Here is a 6426-nt window from a genome sequence, read left to right on the forward strand (position 1 = left end):
GGACAGGCCTGATATCAAGAAGTAGTTTTATATCAAGATAGCAGCCCAGCTCAGTCCAACTCAAGTCCAAAGTCTGCAGCTAGGGGGGCCCTCTGCAGACTTGCGTAGTGGCAGGCCGACGATGCAAACATGACATGGGGAGCTGGGAGCTCAATGCCCTGTGTGTGTGTAGAGTCGCATGGAACACGGAAGGGTGTCAACAGCTCCCAGATTGGCTCCTTAGGACATCCGCCCACCTGGGATCACCCCTGGAGGTAGTCACATGTGGGATACAGAAAGGTTATTCCCCAGGTTGTCCCCCATATGATATGACAAACCTAAGATGCTGCTTGCTAACACATGGTCAAAGACAAAACACTTGGAAGTCAACTACTTAGAGGTTATCAGCCATCTAGAGCAATCAGATCCTACTGTCTATTGCGCCCTAGATGGGGCCTACTTCCTGCTGATAAGGACAGTGGACTATTCCCCTGAAGGAGAGCCCAAAATAAGGTCAAGCTGACTCAAGGAGGATCAAGGTTAGACTGTCATCTTGACTTTTGAGTCTGCCCCAGTGCCTTCCCTTCCTATTGCATGTACACCCCCTAGCGTGTCCCCCTCTTATTACATGCACACTCCCTAGCTTGTCCCCCTCCTATTGCATGCATGCCGATTGTACAGCCCTTTCCAGTTATGGATTTGGTTACCTGTAATGAGTGGGGCTTGCATGCCCCCTAAGTCTATATAAGCCTTGGTTAGAAATATATTCTCTCTCTCTTGGTGCAGATCTGGCTGCTGAGATCATGACTGTCTGGGAGGTGAGCAATTGCATGCCTTAGCTTGTCTGTTGTCTCTTTAATTTTACTCCTCAATTACACAACTGCCCCTTGGACCCATTCAGTTGTGGGGGCTGGTGCCCCACGGGCACAGAGTTCCAGCCAGCAGAGAGGGCAAGGGCAACATGTAGAAAAAATAAAACTCTATCACAAATGTTTCCATGAGAAATTGTCAACTTCACATTATAGCTCTCTTGTGTGTCACCTAACCTGTTTCTTCTGCATTCATTCATCGGGGCTTGAAACTCTAGGTTTTTAACAGTTCTAACATTTCAATGAGAAAAAAGAAATCGGAACACCTCCAAGCCATTACAGGAGTTAGAAGGCACCGATGCATCAGGGCCAAATGGATAGGCACAGGTGGAAACCAAACCTTAGGTACTACTGGTAGACACTAGGCAAGACACGCATAGTAAAATCTTAGCGACTGCTGGCAATGCTTGGAAGGGGAGTAGTAGGCGTGTGTTTTCAGCAATATTTGTATTACCAAATGGATGGCTCACCTGTCCGTGACTGGGAAAAGTACAGGAGTAAGCATAGTAATGTATTTGTGGGTCGTTTGCATCATATGGATGCAAGAATATTTCATTAACATGGTTTCATTCATCCTTATAGTGATGTTATGCCCACCGCCACCCAATCAATTCTCACTCATAGTGACCCTATAGAACAGAGTATAACTTGTTTCCGGGGCTGTCGACCTTTATGGGAGCAGAAAGTCTCTTCTTTTAAAAAAAAAAATTTAATGGTTACTTTTTTTAAAAAACATTTTATTAGGGGCTCATACAACTCTTATCACAATCCATACATACACATACATCAATTGTATAAAGCACATCCGCACATTCCCTGCCCCAATCATTCTCAAAGCATTTGCTCTCCACTTAAGTCCTTTGCATCAGGTCCTCTTTTTTTTTCCCCTCCCTCCCCGCTCCCCTCTCCCTCATGTGCCCTTGATAATTTATACATTGTTATTTTGTCATATCTTGCCCTATCCGGAGTCTCCCTTCCCCCCCTTCTCTGCCGTCCCTCTCCCAGGGAGGAGGTCACATATGGATCCTTGTAATCAGTTCCCCCTTTCCAACCCACTCACCCTCCACTCTCCCAGCATCGCCCCTCATACCCTTGGTCCTGAAGGTATCATCCACCCTGGATTCCCTGTGCCTCCAGCCCCCATGTTCACCAGTGTACAACCTCTGCCCTATCCAGTCCTGCAAGGTAGAATTCGGATCATGGTAGTTGAGGGGAGGAAGCATCAAGGATCTGGGGGAAAGCTGTGTTCTTCATCGGTACTACCTCGCACCCTGACTGACCCATCTCCTCTCCTAAACCCCTCTATGAGGGGATCTCCAGTAGCCGACACTTGAGCCTTGGGTCTCCACTCTGTTCATCCCCCTTCATTCAATATGATATATATACATGTATATATATATATATATATATATATACATCCACACACATATCTCTCTCTTTTTTTGCATCATGCCTTATACCTGGTCCCTTTGGCACCTCGTGATCGCACTGGCTGGTGTGCTTCTTCCATGTGGGCTTTTTTGCTTCTGAGCTAGATGGCTGCTTGTTCACCTTCAAGCCTTTAAGACCCCGGAGGCTGTATCTTTTGATAGCCGGGCACCATCAGCTTTCTTCGCCACATTTGCTTATGCACCCATTTGTCTTCAGCGATCCTATCATGGAGGTGTGCAGCCAATGATATGATTTTTTGTTCTTTGATGCCTGATAATTGATCCCTTCGAGACCACTCGATCACACAGGCTGGTGTGTTCTTCCATGTGGGCTTTGTTGCTTCTGGCCTCTTCTTTTTTCCATAGAGCAGCAGGTAGCTTCGAAGTACAGTACTGCCCTTTATGGCTAGCAGCCTAGTGCATAAACCATAGTGCTCTTTATAGTAATGCTATGAAATATTTTCAAGAGGCTTTAATATGAAACTAATGTCCATGATCATCAGTGTATGGCGTCTTCTGTTGTTTGTCCTTATAGAACTTCATTTTACTAGTGTCAGAGCAACAAATATTCCAGGGTGTCTCTGAGCGACCTGAAGGAAGGAAAACAATTAACATAATGGACCAACTTTTGGCACAGGGTGCTGTACTAGTGTGGTAGTTACATTATCTGGTGTCAATTTGAGATTAAGGGTGAAGGGGTGGAGAATTCTGGAAACTCCTCTGTGTTTCTTCCATGGAGGCGGGAGCCACACACTCTCACTCTCTGCTCAATCCCTGAGAGATGCTCTATTGACAAGACACATGGCACCACACTGAAGGACACTGTGCCCTGGGAACTAGAGAAGCCATGTGGAGACTCCTGCCAGTGCTGAGATGCTTACACCACCACTGGATCCACAAGACTTCCCACCCACTGTCCTATGAGCTTCCTGCATTCGGTGTCATTGCATGCATTTCATGAGTCTAAAGAGGACTTTATAGATCAGTATCGGACATACGGGCTAATATCAGACTTATGGACTTGATCTGGACTGGGTTGGGATGTTTTCTCAAGATTCAATTACTTTTTATATAAATCTCTTTCTTATACACATATGAGTGTGTATGGATTTGTTTCTCAAGTCTACCCAGACTGACACAACTAGCCCCCACCATTGTGTCAAGCCCAGGCTAGCAGGCTCCTGGTAGGATTCAGCAGATAATCGCTTCCTTTCTCCTCCTGACCACACTGCTGTGACACTGACAGAAATCGAAAGGGAAATCAATTTAGAAGGTACTGTATATACTTCCTGTATGTACTGATAATCATGATTCCTGGAACCTTAGAAATATTTTTTTAATGAATGTAGGAAATACCTTAGTATATTTGGACCAATATCCACTGGAACAGAATTCATCTGTAGTGTTTAGTGTTTATGAGAGGCTTCTTTTGAACATTTTATTGTGATTTGTGTGGAAATTTACAGAACAGCTTAATTTCCCACTGAACAATACATACACATTTTGTCTCATGTCACTAGTTGCAACTTCCTCCATACATCACTTCCTTCCTGGGCTCCCATAACATTTGTCCTTTCCTGTCTCTTTCTGCCTTGTGAACGTTGCTCTGGGGCAGATGTTGGCCTTGTGATCTCATATAGTTGGTTTTCCTGAGAAGCACATTGCTGACAGGTATTGTGCACTTTCTAGACCTGGCTAATGTTTGGCTGACAGGTGATTCCTAAAGACAGGCTCAGTGGAAGTGTGCTGAAGCACCATAGTCTCGGGGGTTCCATCTCTCTCTGCAGACCAGTAAATACGATCTTTTTTATCATTGTAATTTTGTTCTACAGTTTTCTCCCACTCTGCCCACACCCTTCTATTGTGATCCCAGGAGAGCAGTCAGTTGTGGTAGCTGGGCCAGTCTAGTGCTCATCTCAGACGAGTGTTGTTGTTAGGTGTTGTTGCTGTTAGGTGCCATCAAGTCGGTTCAGACCCATGGAGACCTGGAGCACAACAGAGGGAAGCACTGCTTGGTCCTGTGTCACCCTCACCATTGCTTCTGGCCGTGAGCCAGTGTTGCAGCCACTGTGTCCATTCGTCTCATTGGGGTCTGCCGCTTTGTCACTGCCTCTCTGCTCTACCAAGCATGACGTCCTTCTCCAGGGACTGGTCTCTCCTGACAGCGTGTCCAAAGTGTGCAAGACAAAGTCTTGCCATCCTGGCCTCTAAGGAGCACTCTGGCCTTACTTCTTCCAGGATTTGTTTGTCCTTTTGGCAGCCCATGCTACTTCAACATTCTTCTCCAGCCACACAATTCAAATGCATCGATCCTTCTTCGGTCTTCCTTATTAGTCTTTGGGCTGATTGCTTTCTTCAGTCTTGGATCATCTGTACTTTTTGCATATTAAATGGTCACAAGTTCGTGAGATCTCAGTGGCTCATCAAAGTAGGATGTTGTGTTATGTTGGGTTACCCAGAGCAACAAAAACCAGTGGCACTTAAATATGGATAAGAAGGAGCTTTATGTCAAGAAGTAATTTTCTGTCAGGAAGACATCCCAGCCCAGGCCAACTCAAGTCCATGGGTCTGATGAGAGCCGGAGCCCTGTGCAGACTTATGGAACTGAAGGCCAGTGATATAGAAAGGTGAAGTGAGAATCAGGGAGATCACAGGCTAGTGGGTGAGGATTCATAAAGATCCGAGGTTTGGAGACATGGCAGGGTGCCAAGAGCTTTCCAGGTTGGCGGCCCACATAGAGCCATACCTGGAGGCAAATACAGAGTTCCAGCAAGGTGGACGGTGAATGGGGTAGAGAGAGAAAGGTATTTTCTCACTGTTTTTCTTATATAAAAGGCCACATGTCGAAGGGGACACCATCAGGCTGTGATATGATTGATAGGTTGGACTCTATTCCTACCTGTTCTCACTGGGCCAAGTTGATATAAAATTTAACTGCCAAAGATACACACCATTACCTTTTTGGCCTGTGTTATACCAACTGACCTAGAAGCCTCTCATACTGTGGGTCCAAGCCCCAAGGTCAGCAACTCAGTTCCTCAAGGTATTTGGTTGTGACTAAGCTCTTTTCATCCCTGTATGATCCCTGTATACTCTACTATATATATGACCCTCTAAGTGTTAGGTTGCTAACCACAAGGTCAGTGGTTCAAACCCACTAGCTACCCCTAGGGAGAAAGATGAGGCTATCTGATAGCATATATAGTTTCAGAATCCCTAAGAAGCAGCTCTACTATGTCCTATAGGGTCTCTATGACTTGAAATTGACTTGACGTCAGTGGGGTTTTGTTTGTGGGAAGGCGTGGGTGGGTCTTTGCTGTACATATAAAAATGCATACAGAAACAGCCTCTGCCTATCCTATGTATAATCTTGGATGCACTTCCATATTCCATTTTATACCTGTTTGGCTTACCTATCTATCTATGTCTCCACTCATAAATTACTGCTTGTTGCTATTGCTCTGAATGATTGTGTATGCTTCTGTACGGTTTTATGACTAATGAAGAGGTAATCTTCTTAAGGGAGAGGACGGCCTTTAAGATTTACATTTATTTAGTCTCAGAACTTCTTTTTCACCTTGTACCATATTAGTTACCTGCTGCTGCATAACAAATCAGCCGTTGAAAGCACATATTTATTTTCTCACAGTTTCTATGGGATTCAGACACAACATAGTTGGGTTCTTTGCCTCTGAGTCTCTCACAAAGCTGCCATTAAGAAGTTGGCCAGAGTCTCCACTGGATTCTTGGAGGACCTTCCTCACCTGGCTGTTGACGGGATTTAGTTCCCTGTGAAGTGTTTACTGCTCTCAGGTCTTTGCCACATGGGCCTCTCCACATGGCTGCTCATTTCATCAACACTGAAAAACAGTCCATGAAAGTCACAGCCTAACGTGACTTAATTATGGAAGTGGCATCCCATTACCTTTGATACATTCGATTCATTAGAGGTAAAACAGCAGGCCCGTCTACCCTCAAAAGAAGGGGTTTACCCGGGGCATGAATGTCAGGCGGTAGGGATCACGGGGAGCCATCTCAACGCCACACCTAACCTGCGCATTTTGTCCTGTGTGCTCTCTCTCCTCATCTGTTTGCTGCTGTAGGTTAGCACTAGTCAGGTCTAGACAGGGTCCCTTCACTCACGGACC

This window comes from Tenrec ecaudatus, chromosome 3 (assembly GCF_050624435.1).
Source record: "Tenrec ecaudatus isolate mTenEca1 chromosome 3, mTenEca1.hap1, whole genome shotgun sequence".
NCBI classification, from domain to species: Eukaryota; Metazoa; Chordata; class Mammalia; order Afrosoricida; family Tenrecidae; genus Tenrec; species Tenrec ecaudatus.